The sequence below is a fragment of the Microcebus murinus genome, chromosome 15, assembly GCF_040939455.1.
Source record: "Microcebus murinus isolate Inina chromosome 15, M.murinus_Inina_mat1.0, whole genome shotgun sequence".
Classification (NCBI taxonomy): Eukaryota; Metazoa; Chordata; class Mammalia; order Primates; family Cheirogaleidae; genus Microcebus; species Microcebus murinus.
In genome coordinates, this window is record NC_134118.1 from 50,836,444 (window position 1) to 50,857,421 (window position 20,978).

Below are 20,978 nucleotides of genomic sequence, written 5' to 3' on the forward strand. Positions count from 1 at the left end.
ATATTCTGGAACATTCACAGTTTCTATCATCGTTTTCTGTGTTACTTGCACCCCGTGGTCTTTGTTCAGGGCTGGAGATGAGTAGGTTTGGGGATTGGGAAGGGATCCGATCTATTTCAAAGTCCTTTCAACCTTGTGGGGAAGATGGTTACATTGAACCAAGGATTCTAGTAGTGACCAATTCTTTCTTTCCCAAACCACTGCTGCAACATGAAAGAAACTAAAAGTTAAAGCTTAATCTAACCTTTCAATGACTTACCAACCCCTTCTTTCTCACTGAAGAGGGTGCATGGCTATGCTTTCAGCTGAGTTCAATTTTAAACAGTAAATGACGGTAACAGGAAGGAAGGTATGCTTGTAAACATAGACTCTACCTTTAATTCTGTCACAGACTGTCACGTAATTATAAGTGAGTCAATGTGATTTTTAATTTGTAAGAACTAAAAATAACAAAGATTTATAAAATTTAGTGAAAACAGTATGGAGAAATTTGAATGCTACATTAATGTTTTTTATACAGAATTATTTTATAATGAACAGGTTAGAGAACATAGCAATGAAATTATGTGACACCGTGGTCTCTCAGCAAAGAATAATAAAAAAAATCTACATCTGTGGTCCCCAAGCACCCGGGCCATGGACCAGTACTGTTCTGTGGCCTGTTAGGAACCAGGTGGCACAGCAGGAGGTGAGCTGCGCATGAGCAAGTGAAGCTCCATCTGTATTTACAGCCACTCCCCATCATTTGCGTCCCCAACTGAGTTCCACCCCATCAGGTCAGCGATGGCATGAGATTCTACATTATGGTGAGTTGCATAATTATTTCATTATATATTACAATGCAATAAGAATAGAAATAAAGTGTATAATAAATGGTAATGCATGTGAATCATCCAAAAACCATACCCCCCAAACTTCCATGTGTGGAAAAATTGTCTTCTATGAAATTGATCCCTGGTGCCAAAGAGGTTTGGGATGGCTGATCTGCATAATAGCAGTGCCAACCACCCAGCATTCTTGAATTGAAGGGGAAAGCTATTGGAGAAGAGGGGAGTTAAGTTCAAAAAGATACAGAGAAGAGTAATTAAAATGGCAGAGGCAAGATTATGGGATAATGAACTGTTATAAAAGGAAATAGATTTTGGAAACCTACCTAGTGGAAAGAAGTTGGAAGTAGGTCCCACATTGCTGGCTATAAGACAAACCAACCCTATGTAAGCTCTCCCTCAGAAAAAAAAAATCTGTTTCATACTGAAGTTTCCCTAGAGTTCTATGTACTTCCCCTCATGGTTTAAATACAGGCAATATTTGGACACTTTCAATTCTCATAATGTTATGGTAATAAGTGCAAAAGAAAGGAGAGCATTGATATTCTAATTTTCTCAGCAAAATATCCCTGAGTTACTCCCTACACATTCCCAAACTAATCTCCAGGGCCAGGAGATATTGCTACTTCCACTTTACAGTTGATAAAAATAAGAATGAAAAGACAATGAATAAAGTGTTCATGTTTTCTAATCAACTAAGAAAGTTATTCTACATAGGAAAACTAAATTTTCCTTCAGGATTATGATTCAAAAATATTTCACTGATAATTTTAAAATCATGTACTTTTGTGCAACTTACCAATTTTAGGTTTGGTATTTCAGAGAATGATTATACCAAAAAATTCATAGTGTTGATAACAGAGTGTAACATTCACATGCACTATAGCTTTATACCTTTTTAAACCTTTTTAAACCTTATACCTTTGATTTATTTTCCTCTTGTGATCAAAGAATAACATAAAACTTTGTCCTTGTAGTAAAATTACTAATAGTGTTCTCTTCACTCTCAAATTGTACTGATTTGGAAAATAAATTCTATGGTCACTTCAGCTATTGTCTCTATATAAAAGTTTTATTTCTTTTTTCAACTAATTGTTTTGAAAAAGAAGCAAAATTATATGTTGTTAATACATATATTAGTAATTATAATTACTTTCTTGGGAAGTTTTAATATGCCTCTGATACTGTGTCAATCACTTTATATTATCATATAAATACTTCAAAAATTTTTGAAATAGGTAGTACTTTCCAAATTTCATGGTGAAAAAAAGTTTAAAAAAAATTAAAAATATATATTCTAGTCACACAGGTGGTTGGTTGATAAAATGGAAATTTAAACCTAGATATGTCTGATTCTAGTAGTTGAAATTATAACCCTAAAATCACCCTTAAGCTAGTTCATATAAAGAAAAAGAGATTCTTTGGATTAGCCTATCTTCCATATCATAATCAATCTACTAAGATTTCTTGAAGCTTCTTGCCTTGACTGTACTTACGATTACTTTTTTAAAAACCCAGTGTTATGAATATGTATGAACCTTGATATACATCAGGGTTGACCCTGATTCTGTAGGGTTTATTGACAGATTACGAATACATTTCATTTATTCATGCAGTTAAAATAAAATTGATTTTTTAAAAATAAGGCACAGTAAATCGGAAAAGTAAAAGTTTGGTTAGTATCAGAATGTTCAAGAATGTTGTTATATAAAATTATACTAGTTCTCAAATATTCTCATTTATTGACTTTTAGAAAGCACCTTGAGGGACTTTTATTATCAATTTGCAGCCTATTCATATTATTCAAAGCCCAAGTATTTACAGATGATGTGCATTCAACAAATATTCTTGAATGATTAAATAAATTATGGTAGAGGAGGTCATTTCTCAAGGAACTTAAATTTAGGTTTAAGAGGTTAGTCTAAAAAAATTGTATGTAACTATATATTTATAGTCTGAAGATTAAATGTGTAAAAAATAAAAGATATAATGACAAAAGGAAATCTGCTACATGGACAAGGTTTTTCTAATTCTGTGTGATTTTTTTTAAAATCCTGGGTAAAGCTAAAGAACTTAGACCCTGTGAGACAAGTAGTTAGTACATACTGGTCATTTGTTCATAGATGCAGTTGTAATTTACAGCTATTAAATGGGTTTTAGTGACCCAACTTCATACACAGAAGTATGTTAACTGAGAGATTGAGTTAATGAAGATAATTACAGTATTATGGTATTAAGAGAGCAGTATAATTTAAACAAGACCACTTTTAGGAAATGAGAAAAACAAACAACTGGGAAATATATTAGAGGAGAAGATATAAAATCAGGCAGATGAATGAAGGTACATTAGGGCATGATATCTATTACGCAGACATCATTGATCATTTTAACCATCATATCGCAGCATTGTAATGAAGTCAAGTTAGTAAGTGAGCCTTTCTCCCTGAAGTATCATATCCAGAAAATGACTAAGTACTGATGACTGTTCCTCCATGTGGTTGTATAATATCTTCTTATGACTACTAGAAACACACTGGGAAGTTAGAAAGCTTCTTAGTTTATTGAAGCCAATGACTAAGAAGGAATTCAATCAAAAATAAAAATAGTGCCCTTATTCTCCTCTCTGCAATGTCACATAGCATAGATTATCATAGAATTTCAAACATGAAGCATTTCTATTTCATGTAATGCAAATGTAAACAAACGGATTTATAATTTTCATAATTTAGTAAAAGAAAATTATTTTAATTTGTTATAGTGTAATAACCAAAGCACCACTACAAATTTTTCTTAATGTTCAAGATTTTCTTAATGTTCAAGATGATTACATGCCTATTTAAAATATAATATACATATATATCTCAGAAATACTGCAGGTTCAGTTCCAGGATTATCACAGTAAAGTGAATGAGTCACACAAAATTTTTGAACAAGTGAATTTAAACGTTTTGTTTACATTATACTCTAATTTATTAATTTTCAATAGCATAATATCTAAAAATAGGTTCAGACCTTAATTCAAAAATACTATATTTTTAAAAATGCTAACCATAATTTAAGCCATTAGAGAATCATAATCTTTTTACTCATGGAGATTGTTGCTTTGATGTCAATAGTTGCTGACTGATCAGGGTGTTGGTTACTGAGGGTTGGAATAACTGTGGCAATTTTGTAAAATAAGACAACAATGACATTTGCCACATTAATCGACTCTTTCTATTACAAAAGACTTCTCTGTAGCATGCAATGCTGTTTGACAGCATTTTACCCACATTAGGATATCTTTTAAAATTGGAGTCATCTTCTCAAACCTTGCCACTGCTTTATCAACTAGGAATATGTAATATTTTAAATTCGTCCTTGACATTTCAACATGTTCACAGCATCTTCTCCAGGAGTAGATTTTATCTCAAGAAACCAATTTCTTTGTTCATCATGAGAAGCAACTCCTCATTTTTCAACATTTTTCATGAGATTGCAGCAATTCCATCACATCTTTAATCTCCACTTCTAATTCTAGTTCTCTTGCTCTTTGCAGCACATCCATGATGATTGGAATCACTGTCTTCTAATTCCTATGAATCTTGCTATTTTGACCTCCTGTCATGACTCACAAATATTCTTAGTGGCATCTAAAATGATGAATTATTTCTAGAATAATTTCAATTTACTTTGCCCAGGTCCAGCAGAGAAATCATACTCTATGGTAGCTATGGGCTTATGAAATTCATTTCTTAAAAAAAAGGACTTAAAAGTCAAAATTAATTACTGATTCCTGGGCTGCAGAATGGGTATTGTGTGAGAAGGGAAGGGAACAACATTTATCTCCTTGTACATCTCCATCAGAGCTTTTGGGTGAACAGGTGCATTGACAATGAGCAGTAATAATTTGAAAGGTATTTTTTGTTCTGAGCAGTAGGTCTCAACAGCAGGCTTAAAATATTCAGTAAACCATGCTGTAAAAAGATGTTCTATCATCCAGGCTTTGTTATTTCATTTCTAGAGCACAGGCAGAGTAGATTTAGCATAATTCTTAAGGGCCCTAGGATTTGGGGTATGGTAAATGAGCATTAGCTTCACCTTAAAGTCATCAGGTGCATTAGCCTCTATCAGGATAGTCAGCCTGGCCCTTAAAGTTTTCAAGTCAGGCATTGACTTCTCTCTAGCTATGAAAATCTTAGATGGCATCTTCTTCCAATATAAGGCTGTTTTATCCACAGGTAAAACATCAATGATCTTAGCTAGAGTCTCTGAAAAACTTGTTGCCACTTCTCTGTCAGAATGTGCTGTTTCACTTTTTGCTTTTGTTATGGAGGTGGCTTCTTTTCTTAAACCTCGTGAATCAACATCTACTGGATTACAACTTTTCTTCTGCATTGTCCTCATCTCTCTTGGCCTTCATAGAACTGAATAGAGTTAGAATATTTCTCTGGATTAGGGTTTGGCTTTAAGGGAATGTTGTGGCTTTAAGGGAATGTTTGGCTTTAAGGGAATCTTCTATCCAGATCACAAAAAATTTTCTCCGTATCAGCAAAACAGCTTTAGTTTTTCTTTGTAGGTGGAGTAGCACTTTTACTATCCTTCAAGAACTTTTCCTTTGCATTCAGAACTTGACTAACTGGTGCAAGAGGTTTTGCTTTAAGCTTATCTCAGCTTTCAGCAAATCTTCACTAAGCTTAATCATTTCTAGATTTTCATTTAAAGTGAGAGAAGTGTGACTCTTCCTTTCACTTTAACATTTAGATGCCATTGTAGGGTCCTTAACTTACTCAATTTCGATCTTTTTGTGTTTTGGGGAATAGGGAGGCCTGAGGAGAGGTGAAAGATGGAGCAGTCAGAACACACACTACATTTTTCAGTTAAGTGTGCTGTCTTAAGTGGGTGCAGTTTGTGGCACCCCAAAACAATTGCAAGTGTAATGTCAAAGATCACTGATCATATATCATCATAATAGATACAATAATATTGAAAAAGTTGGAAATATTGTTAGAATTACCAAAATGTGACACACAGACATGAAGTGAGCATATACTTTTGGAAAAATTGTGCAAGATAAACTTGCTTACTGCAGTCTTGCCTCTATCCTTCAATTAAAAAAAAATATCTGCAAAGCACAATAAAGTGAAGAGCAATAAAAGGAGGTATGTCTATATTTAATTAGAAGTCAATGAAATAATTTTCTAAGCAGTTAGTATTGATTCATTTGTTTGTTCATTCACAAAAATGTTCACAGGCAGTAAGGGTCAAAGCATAAATCTTTAAAGTTTAGAATCTTATAATAAAATAAAATATTATCTTTGATCTAAATATTCAGACTACTTACTGTTTTCTAGGAAAAAATATAGGAATTTTAAATATTGCCACTTGATTTTTCTTCTCATTTTGGATGTCAGAATGGAGTTCATGGAAAACTCTCACAGGAGGTACTCTAAATTATAACAGATAAAAACAGACAGTGAAGGTTTGGGCCACGTGGTGACCCAGGAAAACTTAGTTTAAACCTTCTTCTTATGAAATTAGACATTTGAAATATTCAGGGTTTTCAAAAAGCATTACAAATGAATTCTAAGCAACTTTTTAAAAGCCGTATAGCACTCTCTTAAGTAAATGTATCTATATGAAACATTAACAATTCTTTAACCTTTCAGAGATAACAGAAGCTCTTATAATAAATGAGTGTAATGTTTAGGTTACTAGAAAGACTGTTGCTTGCTTCAAATAAAAAAAATAATGATGACTATTTAGGCTTACAAACATTTAGATTCATTACTATTCATATTACAGAGGTACTAGAGCAGTGTATTTATATTATCAATCTCTTCCATTTTAATTTGATATCTTCAGCTTTCTACCCTTAGGACTTATGCAAATGTATATGAGAAATGTTATTATAAACACATTTATTTTTGTCCACTGAGAATATGCTGGAAGAAAGATGTTTGTTCATTACCCTAGATTTGTCCAGCAAAATGTCAAGAATTATTATAAAACTATAGAATTAAGACAATGTGGTATTGGTGCAAGGATAAATACATAGAATAAAGAGATAAGGAGATATTGCTTACATGCACACATAGCAAACTAATAAATATTAGACCTGGTTTTTATAGGTCATTGCAGAAAAAGTGGATTGATATGTATTTTCTGTAAGATGGTGTATCTATGTAGAGAAAATTTAAAATGGATCACAAACTGATAATACTCATACACTGCTAGTGGGACTGCAAACAGGTACAACCTCTATGGAAAATAATATAGAGATTCCTCAAAGAACTAAAAGTAGACCTACCATTTGATCTAGCAATCCCACTACTGGGTGTTTACCCAAAGGAGAAAAAGTCATTTTATCAAAAAGACACTTGCACTAGAATGTTTATTGCAGCACAATTCACAATCATAAAGATGTGGAATCAATCCAAGTATCCATCAATTTGTAAGTGGATTAATAAAATGCTGTTTATGTATACCATGGAATTTTACTCAGCCATGAAAAAATAAATTAATACCTTTTGTAACAATGTGGATGGTACTAGAGACCATTCCCCTCAGTGAATTATCACATGTATGGTAAAATAAACACCACACGTACTCACTATTAAATTGGAACTAACCAAACAGCACTCATGTGCACAATAGGAAGTAAAACTCCATGAAAGTCAAACAGGTGGAAAGGATGGAGGAGGAAGATTGCTGAAATTATACCTAATGGGTAAAGTGTACATTATCTGAGAGATGGGCACACTTGTAACTTTGTCTCAAGTAGTAAAAAAGCTGTGCATGTAGCAAAAACATTTGTACCCCTCTAATATTCTGAAATAAATAATGAAACATAAAAACACCTGGAGGTATAAGAAGAAATTGCCAAAGTATTTTTGAATATATGCATCATCTATTTCAGCCATTCTTATATTAACTTTGATCACTTATTTATTATTTTTAAAATAAGAGACTAATATTTACTGATCAATTATAAAGTATCAATCATAAAATAAAACAGTTTAGTGACTAAGATGATCAAAACAAAAGATCTATTGTTTCTACATTAACAGGAAAGAAAAGCTTTACTCTATAAAAAAATTACCACTGGTATTATCAGCTATTAATAATGGACATATAATAAAGAATGAAATGTATTACTTTTAATTGCATACAACTGTGGTTTAAAATATTCCCTTTCCTTCATTCTGAAATATCATGCACTCCTTTAATTTTCTTTCAAATGCAGGTAGAAAATTATTGTTAGAGTAATAAATAAATTACTAAAAATGTTCTATCTTATCCTTGGCAATACTTCAATCTCATAGTTATCATGATGTAGTAAAATTTATGAATATATTATACTACTTAATTACATTTTTGTTTCCAATAACTTCAAATTATTTAAAAAGAGATTTTCCACTGAAAATTCAAAAATTTTACTTAGACAACCAAATGTTTTCAAACATTTATTTTAGTATGGTTCACATGATAAAGTGAGAATTTAATAATTTTCCTTAAGGAAAGAAATATGTGAAATGTGATTTTCATATGCATATTACTAAAAATAATTTTGCTTTTGCTCGTATTTATAGTCACATGACTCAACTAAATTTAATGTGTTATAGATACTATTTGCTCATCATCTACCATACCCAGCTCCTGAACTAGTGTACAAAAATAGGTATATCCCCAGCTTTTTGGAGTGAATTTTCTAGTAGGAAAACAAATATTAAAAAGCTAATTTTGACAATATATGTTTAAGAAGTTATCAAATTCAATATTTGTTTTTTAATTGACAGGTTTTTTAAAAGAAATATAATTAATAATACTAGCTTAAAAAACCCTAAACAAATAAACAGACATGCAATTTCAATTGGGAATGAATTCAAAATGTATAAAAAATACTATGAAATATTTTAGTTTAAGAAGATATATAGAATAGAGCAAATATATCTTCAGAATTATTTAGTCTAGATAAGACTCAAGGGAAGGCCACTTTTATTATAGTTTTTAAGATCATGATCTACTATAAAGAAAGTGATACTGAGAAGATTCTGGGAATATGGTAGAGTAGGATATAACAGGAAACTCTCTCCACACTTACACTGAAGAAATTTGTCTGATGAAACTATTTTGGAACTTTGGAGTCCATTGAAGGTTTGTAATTTCCAAGGGAAGGCTTAGGCAGTAAACTAAAATTAATTTTGGTCAATTTCAGATCTTAGGGTGGAGCAGCTACCAATCCCCTGTGCCTTTGTCCTGTGTCAGATGGATGTACATGTCTTCTCAGAGCAGCCTGCATGCAGCTTACAGGAGACTGAGTGGCCAATAATGGTCCAGTCCTTCAGATAGTGAGATCTGTGTTCTGATTGCTGATTGCTGCTTCTGATCACAGAGGTACAGACACAGATGTGGGTGATCATTGTTATAAAGCCTCCCCCCAATTGTTGCAAGTCCCTCTATTTCTGGCTAAAGCAATTTTCAGGAAATGTTAGAAGCTTGAACTCTCTTACCTTGCTCATTTTTCTTACCCTCCACCTTTGGAAGCCTGACATTAAAGACTAAGATATTAGAAAAGAACTACATGTATTGGGAAAATTAGAAAGTCACTGTCATGCCCAGAGAAAGGTACAGACTCAGAGACATGAGAAGACCTTAAGTTAACTTCTCAGGCTAATCCTCAGCCTGGAGAAGGTCTACAATCACCAAAACCAAACAAAAAAGAAATGAACCCTATGGAAAATCTGATTTTCAGAGATACTATATTATTAGATTTATGTGTCTAAGTTGTAACAACAACAAATCACAAGGAATTCAAAGAAACAGGGAAGTGTAGCCTATTCAAAGGAAAAAAAATCAAGAGAAACTGTTCCTGAGAAAGACCAAATGGCAGATCTATTAGGCAAAGATTTTTAAATAACTGTCTAAAGATGCTCAAAGAACTAAAAGAGGATGTTGATAAGTCAAGAAAATAATGTATAAATATCAATTTTTTTCTTACAAAAAACAAATTTCAGAGCTGAAAAGTACAATAAATGAAAAGAAAATTTACTAGAGGAATTCAAAGGCAAATTTGGGCAGTCAGATGAATCAGCAAACTAGAAAATAAGGCAAGTGAAAGTGTAAGGAACATAAAGAAAAAAATTAAAGATAAATGAACAGAGCCTAGGGGAACTGTGAACACATAAGTGGACCAACATATGAACTGTGGAAATCTCAGAAAAAGGGAAAGAAAGGGGCAGAGAGATTATTTGAGGAAATAATGATTAGAACTTCCCAAATTTGATGACATACATGAATACAAATATCCAAGAAACTGATGAATTCAAAGTAGGATGAATTCAGAGACCCCCACCAACACATATTAATCAAAGTCTTAAAAAATAAAGACAAAGACAAGATCTTTAAAACAGCAATAAAGAAGTGACTCATCACATATAAGTGATTCTTAGTAATGTTACCAGCAGATTTCTCATCAGAGACTTTGTGTCAGATTGCAGGCAGTTGACATATTTAAAATATTAAAAGAAAAAAAAACTATCAACAAAGAATCTATATTTAAAAGTGAGGAAGCAATGAAGAGATTCACAGATTAAAAAAAAAACTCAGGTAAACTGTTGCCAATAGACCTGCCCTCATGAAATCTTAAAAGGAGTCCTGCAGGTTGAAATGAAAGGACACTAGAGAGTAAATCGAAGTCATATGAAGAAACAAAGACCTCAGTAAATGTAAATACATGGCCAATTAAAACAACTAGTATTATTGTAACAAGAGTTTATAAATCCATTTATTTTTCACATGATTTAAGATACTAATACATTTTAAAAAGAATTGGTCTAAAAGGTAGTATTATTGGGCCTTTAGTTGGTAACTCCATATTTTATATTCTATATAATTTAAGAGAATAATATACACAATATACAAGGGTGGAATTTTATGGCATCAGTAACTGAAAGGGTTGGGTGTAGAGTTGTATATGAGCAAGTTTTTGTCTGCTATTGAAATCAATATAATATAAATTCAAATTAGAGTGCTATAACTTCAGGGTGTTAAATACAATGCCCATGATAACTACAAAAAATAGATTTAGAATACAAACAAAAGGAAATAAGAAGGAAAATAAAATGTGTCACTACCAAAAATCAACTATTAATAAATACAAAAGAGACAGTAATGGAAGAAATGAGGGATAATAAAAGCTATAAAGTATATAGCAAACAAATAGCAAAATGACATATGGAAGTCTTTCCTTGTCAGTAATTACTTTAAATGTAAATAAATTAAACTCTCCAATCAAGAGAGATTGACAACATGGATTTTTAAAAATGATTCAACTATATGGGCTATTTATCAGAGACTTACTTTAAGTCTGAAACCACAAATATGTTGAAAGAAAAAGAATAGAAAAGATATTTCATGCAAATAGTAAACAAAATATAATAGGGGTAACTATACTAATGTCAGACAAAATAAATTTCAAATCAAAAAAGTTACAAGAGACATAGAGTGATATTAAATATTAATAAAGGTTTCAATACAGCAAGAAGATATAACAATTGTAAACATATACACTTAACAGTGAACCATCAAAATATATGAAACAAAAATTAACAGAATTGATGGGAGAAATAGACAATTCTACAATAATTAGAGACATTGATAGAAAAGCAATAAAGATCAAAGAAACCAAAAGTTAGTTTTTTTAAAGATCTACAAATTTGACAAACTTTTAGCTAAATTCATCAACAAAACCCAAGAACTTGCACATCCAGATTTCAAGTAACCACAAAGCTACAGAAATAATATTTTTTAAAAAGCAGGGGCTCTGGAGACAGTGCTAGGGTTTGCATTATAGCTTTATGGTTTGCTAGGTTTGTGGCCTTAGCCAAATTACTTAGCCCATATGTGTCTTAAGTTTCATTATTTTTAAAATGGAGAAACTAGTACTTTCTACCTCAAAATATTATTGTGGGTAAGAAAAGAAGTAGTATAAGCAATGTGATTATAAGACTAGCTGGTATGTAATGGTTACTCAGTAAATATTAGATAGTATTGTTATTTCTCACATCTATCTAGAAGGTAAACAATGGTTCAGTTTTGCTTTCAATTTCCCTAGTTAACTTCTTTATCATCTCATTCTATTGTTTTATCATCTTCATTGTGAGCTAATGTATAATGGAATTATTATTAGCAGTAAATTCTTCAAAACACTCGAAATCAATTTCAACCCATTGAAAAATGTTCTCTGTCAACCTGAATTCTTCATCTGCCTTTTGAATGCTATTCATCTTCTTTTGTTTCTTCTTCTATTGTATTTGCATAATTTCCAGGCCATTTATTTCATTTTAATTGAGTTTAATATGGCTAGTGTTGTTCAGGTATTATATTTACTTTTGAATGATGTAGAAAAATCCATTCTGATATTTTCCCCACTTGACTAGGTTCAGTTTGTATTGAGTCAGGGAGTTTGACTGGGACTGGAGAAACCAAGAGAGCTTCACTGTCTTCTGGGGTGGGTAAAATGCCTAGGGGATGGTGGGAACTCATCTCCCCTTTTAGTCTCTTATTTTTCAGGGCTTCTCTGTATCCACCTGCCTTCTCTCTCCAGCATGGTGGTGAGCTTTCTGAAACAACAGCTTATAGGTTTCCAATAATTTATGTACTATAAAATTATAAACTGCCTCAGCCAGAAAACAGATAGTGCCATTTTGAATTTATTCTCTGGGTATAATAAGTCACAAGGCCAGCTCAATCATAGTTAATATAGTCAGAGGCTATCTTGTGATGAGAGGAAAACCATAGTTCTACAGAGATGAAAATTGTTTTTAATTCTCCTGGGTTGATAACAGTGCTAGCACATTGTAGCTGGCATACATGTAGCTGTTGAATGGATGAATGAAAGTCACTTGCATCATTGCATATGACTTAAAACTATATTTTAGAAAAGAAATGCTCACTTATTAGAATATATTATTATGATTCATATTTTACTATAGACCATCTATTATTATAATAAATAATATTGGGATTTCTTATATACAGCATAGAAAAAGTCCTTTATATTATTATTGTAATAAAATATATTGGATTTTAAATAATGAGATGTAGCATAGCATTAAAAACAGAGCTTAATAACAAGAAAGTAAGCAAATGTTCTGATCTTTGTGTTCTTCCATGCTTAAAAAATAATAGATATTTTATAGTTATGAGGCTTGTGGATTCAGATGTTTAATTGGGAAAATCAAAGAGACTGATTTTTTTTTTTCTTTGAGAGACTCTAGAAGCTCAAGGTTTGTTCTAGTTTTCTTCAGTCCCTTATCATATGTTGACTCAAAAACAAGGTCCTCACTGTACCATAGCTCTTGCAATGTGGACTGGTTTTTCCCTTTGGAATTTGTTCCTTGGGATTTCTTCTTTCCTTCACATGAGGCTGGATGCATAAGTGAACTTATTTGCTGCTTCTTTAGAGGAGCTGCTGGCCCATTCACACTTTCTTTCTTACCCTTTCATTTCCTGTCTTTGGATGTCATTTTACCATGAGATAAAGAAGTAAGAAACAGAGCTTCCATACCATCTATTTCTACCTCTTAATATATCTTCTATTCTTTCTTTTGTTCTCTTCTTACTGACAGGTGAATTAGGTCTGTCCTAGTGCCATTTGCTGGTCACCCCACCAAGAGAGTGGTGGTATCTTATTGTTTGTATCCTGAATGGACTGCTTCCTTCGGGAAATGGCCCTCCTCTGAGAAATCTGCACTTGAGATATCTTGCCTTCACATAATGTAAGCATTGTAGAAAACATCTTTCTCTTTGCACAACTTATTCTTGCTTATTACCAAAGTAATAAAATATAATGACTTAAATTTCAGGGGTTTCTTTTGGAGTTCCTGAGGGATCCCGGAGGTATCTATGTTTCACAAGAAATCTGGGATGAAGTGGGAGGTATCAGTCCCCAGAATCAATGTGAAATTCCAGTAATTTAGGATTAAATATATGAAAAAATGCTAGATAATAGATGTTACTATGCAATCATTTGCAATTTATTATTAAGGCATCCCTGAAATTCATGTGTATGTATTAAACAATGTTTAATTTAATAAGTGAAAGTTTTCTCTTTGTATTTTCTGTTAGTCAAAGTACTCCTGAGAAAAATAACCAGTAGGTGATATCTATATCATCTACATCTATATATAAAATGTATTATAAGAGAGAGTGTGTGCTTTACTTTAAGGCATTGGCTCATGGAATTATAGGGGCTGGCAAGACTAAAATTTATTGGGCTGGCTAGTTGGCAGACTAGAAATTCAGGAAAAAGTTGTAGTCTTGAGTGTGAAATCTGGAAACTTAGGTAAATTTCTATTTTTGAGTATGGAAGCAGAATTTCATCTTTAGGAAGCCTCCTTCTTTGCTCTTATGATCTAATTAAGCATACACTAATTAAATATATTTGTGTATTGAGTATATGAACATTATATCTATTAGGAAATTGGATCCTAAGGCAATGTCAGTATCATACTGGTAGGTAAAAATTTGAAAGACAGTGATTAAGATAAATCAAGTTTGTGATGAGGTAGATAGATACCTAAGGTAAAAAATCCTGGTTAGCACCATTGGTAATCTGACAACAGCAACCTATCGAAAGGATGTTGATGGTTCTTTCCTAGACTTAGAAAATGTTTTATTTAACACACAACTATAAATTTTCTGCTCCTGTGTTGCATTTAAAAAACATATGTCCAATTCTCTATTAAGTTTGATATAGTTTTCTGTTAATATTGTGGAGAATAAAGATAGATAGGGAAAGGAAGTCCAGTTTATTTTACATCAAACTCCTCACTTGGACTAAAGGAGCAGCATCTAATGAGGACATGGTGTCCAGAAGTACCAGCAAGAGCATTAATGAAGGCAAAGGCAGAAAAAAAGTCTAAAACCAGAAAATTTAAAATAGATAAATAATATCTGAATGGATCATTCAAAATAAGTGTAATATGGTGCCCCATTTTAAAATATGTGCTGGAAGAATCTCACATTAGGAAATTCGAAGGAGGAGTGAGAGAGCTGACTTTCTGGCTTTTAATAGCTAATACTAACTGTGGCCCTTAACTGGATACCTCCATGTCCTGCCTCAGATCACTTCAAACCACATTTCACATCAATCATTTTTGAGGATTCCAGCTCGAAACAGATGTCAACTGACTGAAGATCCTCTCAAAAGCACTACTTTAGGTTTACTTTTTGCCCTAGGATTATTCTGATAGAGACAGTATGGAAACCTGCTCTAAAACCTGCAAGTGCAAGCTACTAACACATTACAAGGCAACTGTTGACCAATGAAGGATGGGATTTGGTGAATTTCCCTCCATGCATCTCTCAGGAGACAGTCTGTGCATATTCTACCCAGGTCCTCCTGGGATCTAGTGCAATAGAGTCCCAGTTCTCTTTGGCTGGTAAGGTCAATAATTGTTTTTTCCATTTGCCCAACCTTCTACTTTTCTTTCTTGAGATTACTTCCTCAGATAAAGTACTTGCATATTTGCTCATGATGCATGATGTTGATTATATGTCAAACTCTGTTTTGTTTTGTTTTTCTTGTGAGAAAGAGCATTGAGACTTAAGCCAGAGGTACAATTTATTTAGCAATAACTGTATGCTGGGAGATATAAGCCTCAGGCTGCCACAGTTGCTATATTCCCAGTTCAACTCACTCAAAGAATAAGCTTATGACTTTATTTTATGAATTCTTGTGTACCCAAACCAGCTAGTTTGGAAGCACTGGTGAGGAAATCTGAAATTACAGCAGCATAATAGACTGAATACACTCATCAGAGAACAGTAATATCTTAAGGAGTTCTCAATTATACATACCTATGTTTACATATACATACCTATACCTATATTTACAAACATTTTTCTTTGGCCTATCTTTAAATTACACAACCAGGTTTCCACCAGTATCTCTCTGGGGTGTTCTATTTGGCTTCATGCATAGTTCCAGAATTGCATATCCCCCTACTTGTATTACCATGGCATTATAATACAAGGGCAGGTTGGTGTTGTAGGCAACATAGTTTGAAGCCTGTTGTGGTAGTAGCTAGAATTTATTCAAGGAATATTTTATCTCTTAATCTCAGAAATACATAGTGCATTTATATGTTCTGGCCTCTTTAGAGGGGGATGAAGTGAGAGAAAGACATGAAATTAGTTCTGGCTGTTTGTCGTCTATAAGTCAAACACTTAATTGCAAATGTGACACCTTCCAGATCTCTGTTTTACCCTGGTACAGCAATTGCCAACCTCAATATCTCTTTCATCAGCCTTAAGTCCCGAGTGACATAATAAGCAGGAACTCCCTATAGATCTGAATATCTGTGTACACATGTAGATTTAATATTTGTTGTTTAAAACTACTGAGATTGTCTGTTAGCATAACACAGAGGAGACTGACTGATATACTTGTGTAGTTGTTTCTTAGTATCTATCTGTATTTTTTCATGTTGTGTGTAATTATTAATAGGCTTTTAGAAGTAAAACTATGAGAATAATCAGGTATTTATTTTCTGTTATAACTTATAGATACTAGTTATCATTTAAGTGACTTTTCAGGTTTTTTTTTCTAATAGTGCTCTACTAATTTGTTGCTAATTTAATTCTCCAAATTAAGTATTTAATTTCAAATTACTTATTTGATTGAAATGAGCTTACTGTTTATTTCCCAAACAAGTAGGAAGTTCTAGAGAGTCATTTTTACATTTTCTAAAATATGAATAAACTGAAAAAGAAGCACCAAAATATTTTCTGGAATTCAGCTATTCCAGCTATTCATGTGCTTATTTATGTTGTCAATTTATTGATATTATTTGCAAAAATATAAATGCTTTCAATTCATCTGTTGGTTATTTACTAACACAAATCCAGTGAATGCTAATGCCTGGTATTGAAATTGTGAGTTGGGCTGACAAACAGATTTCTTCTCTCATTCTTTATTCAACTTCATTCATATGGCAATAATTATTCCCCAAGCCATATTTCTCTAATTTTTATTTAAATGTTGTTTCAGTGGAAGGACACTTGCATTTACATCATTTATGCATATTATTCAAATCAAATCATTTCCAACCCAAGTGATTACATTTCTTTATAGCACCAGAAACAAATCACACTTGGAAGAGAAATAACACAAAAAATATTAGAAGAGAATCAACATTTCATAAAATATTGAGAGGAGGAGAATACCAATGATCTATTCATTTACTCAGAATTCACTAAAGAAATTAAACTAGAGTTACTTTAAGAAATAACTTCAAAGCCATCTGTGGTTTCATTCACAGTTTCTCACTTTTTTACTCAAAAAAATCAATTGCTAAGTTAACTACATTTTAATTTATATTGGAGAACATTTTCAGAAAACTGAAAATTGTTTTATATTATTGCCAATACAAAAGCATTTTAAATAAAATTTTAATGACAATAAAAGATGAGTCTTGAGTAAACCATTAGAATAACCTGGCAAAAAAGAAAGAATATCTCCAAGAATAAATATATCCACAGATATTCTACTAAAATATATACAAATATTTAGAAGTGTGAGAGTATATATTAATAATTAATAATTATAGAAAATATAAATAAATATTAAATAAAATGAAGATTAGAAAAAGAGAACATTAAGATGACTTTTTCTCAACAAGTAATTTGTTATTTTTTCTGTATTTAGTTTAAAACACTTGATATTTACAAAATGTTTCAATAACATATTCTTGGAATTTTTTAGCATAATATAGCCATGTAACACCAGCATGCTCATTATTTTACTTTCTGTGATTTTCAAATGAAACTTAGAATGTATTGTTAGCTAATTTCCTGATGGTAGCCATCAATAAAAATTAGCATTAGGTCTCTTGGAGACTGATGCTACTTATTTTGGGAATCAGTGTAAAGGGATTTGGGGAATTTCTAATATGAATTGATGATGCTTTTTCTATGCATCTCATTAGAGTCATAAAGTGAGTTGAAATTTAAATCAAGGGTAAATAACGCATTAGAACAAAATATACAAAGCTCATTTAAATTTAAAATTTAAGAACCATTCAAAGAAACACATTATTTAGTATTTGAAAGAATGGCTTTTTTCCCACAAATTTAAGTGACAAAAAGTAGAAAAATAGAAGTTCACAATTAATTTGGTTACACCATAAATAAATTACTGTTCTTCAAACTTGGTTATATGCCTTTTAATTTTCTCGTGTATACTATAAAAGGGCTGCCTAAATAGATAATGTATGTGACAGAGATTTCTCACAAATTTCATTTTTTTTCATCTTGGGCATCTGGGAAAACAGTATTTCAAATAATTGCCATCTTCATCTGATTCCTCACTTCCTATGTGACTTAGCCAAAGGACTGTGGGTAAAAGGGATTTGCACACTCATAGACTTGGTTGTGACATGTTCTTTACTCTCCATCATAGGCTGTCATTGGCAGCTGTATTCAGAGGATCCAGTGGAGAATTCTGACTCAGTCCTAGGGATGATACAGACACAAGATGCAGCTATCTTGGATCCCTGAATCCTTATTATAGGAGAGGCCCCTTTACCTTACCGTGATGCATTATGATGTAAGTGAGAAATAAATTTATGTTGTATTTAATCCACTAAGATTTTGTAACTGTTCTTAACAGCAGCTAGGAATTATTTATCCCACCTAATAAAATATGAAGCCATATTAGGAAGCTTTTGTGGCTGAGTTAAGATGTCAAAAATAAAAATACCAGGTATTTAATAATTATTGTACTTAATCTATTCCATTTTAATTGATCAACTAATAAGAAAACCTGTATTTATTTATAAAAGTTTTGTTTTTTAGATTTCATATGTGTAAAGGAATACCTAAAACCATTAAAAATAAAAATTGTAGAGAGTTTTAAATTTGGTTGCCAGTTATAAATAATATAAAATAGAAGTAGGAAATGTAATTATTACAGTTTTAATATTTTGACTTAAGTGTTATCACATTCTTGGCATGCACTTGCCTATAGAAAATGAAGCTTAATAACAGAAGAATGTGACCATCATTAATACAATTCAGAAACCCATACATAGTGATTAAAGTAACCCAAATCACCCTTGATAATATTTCTGACCACTTATCAGAGCTGTCTTTATACTGTCATTAGCTGAGCTTCTCTTTTATGGTTTTCTATGTCCTTGTCAAGTAATTGCTTCAGAACCAGATCAATGAGAATCTATTAAAAAGAATTAAGATCAAACTCAGCCCAAGTACCCTTTTCAATGTGGAACTGTCCTCTTTGACATTAGTATAGAATAATTAATATACATATATGTTCACTGCTGTCCCCAAATTCCCTCTACTGGGCAAAAGAATTGCAAAGATTGAGGATTTTTTGCAGAACTTGACATAGCATTCAGATAAAGAAACATGCTATTATGGCATCTCAAACTGTACCAGTTCAACTGATTTCCTCAGAAAGATTATAAGTGTTTTATAGTTTATATGCCTGAAGGAAATGTTCTGCATGTTGGGAATGAAATAATTAAACCTAGTAGCATTCCTTTTGCAAGCTTTCAAGGTGTGTGAACTAAAAATAAAATCCTAAGCTCTCTGCTAACTGAATGGACCCTTCTTGGCCAAAGAGACCCCAGAAACACCTTAAAACTGAGTTCCCACCCATGACGGGATGGGAGAGAAAGCACAATTACACATGCATATGATTTCCCTTCATAAATATTCATGACTCATCCTATAGCTTGTTGAATATGTATATTTAGCCACCCTGCTCAGTATGAAATCTTCCTTTTGTCTGTCCTTTTAAGTACTTGTGCCTAGCTTCTGGCTGGGGCTTGGCTTCCTGACCTGTTAGAATGGCTGCCCAACAGACTGCTACCTTTTTTGAAAAATAAAGCTCTCCTTTTTCCAAAGTATAAACCTCATTAATTTTTTTTTTCAGTTAACAAGTAAAGACCAAGAAGTGTTTTTTTTTGGGGGGGTACCTAGTCAGAGTCATCTGGCCCATAAGGTTTTTGAAGATGCTTGTGATTTGGCCCTAGAAGGGGATGCCCTCATGAAGGTAATTGCAGTTACAAAAACCTTAGTTCTAAGGAAATGGTTTCTGATCCACCACTATCAGAGACACTTGTGACTAATATGCTTAAAAAACTATAAAAAATTCTTGCAAATGTTTGAATATAGCCTGAAATGATTTAAAGCTTTTGCGGCCCACAATAAAATCTTAGGTTACAAGGATCATTTTTGTAATCCTTAAGTCCTGGCTATAGGTGTGCCAATCACCCAAATAGTGTTTATTGTACCCATTAAGTTGATTTATTCCTTTCCCCCAATCCCCCCTTGCTTTCCACTGAGTTTTACTTCCCTCTATGTATATGTGTGCTCATCGGTTAGTTCCAATTTAATAGTGAGTACACGTGGTATTTGTTTTTCCATTCTTGAGATACTTAGGAGAATGGTCTCCAGTTCCATCAAAATTGTTGCAAAAGGTATTGATTCATCTTTTTAATGGCTGAGTAGTACTCCATGATGTACTTATAAGACATTTTATTAACCCACTCGTGAATTGATGGGCACTTGGGTTGATGACATCTTTACAATTGTGAATTGTGCTGTAATAAACTTCGAGTGCAGGTGTTTTTCTGATTTTCAAGCCATAAATGACCTTTGATTTCGTGTCTTCTTCCACCTATGAGAGGCACATAAGGCTCTTTGTATATAAAAGAGCTCAAGTGTGAAAAAATGCATATATTATATATTGACTTGTTTCATTCTCAATGACAAACTTACATTTAGAGTTTTGAGCCTCTAGGTTCTAGTGTCTGGATAGGTACCCATGATAAAGCCTAGAGATATAGTCTCAGGGCCTAGACCAGGCATCCTCAAACTATGGCCAGCAGGCCACATGTGAGCCGCCTAGCAAATGTATCCAGCCCTCTGGGTGTTTTTGCCGCTGCTTCCTGTCCTGCTTAGCAGCTGACTTGTCCTGGGCCCACAGTGCACACTCTCCAATGGCCTGAGGGACAGTGAACTGGCTCCCTGTTTAAAAAGTTTGAGGACCCTGGCCCTAGACCAACAACTATAAGATATTATACAACCAAGGCTGATAACGGTCCTTTTTTCCCTACCCCAGCTTTGCCTCTTGGCTAT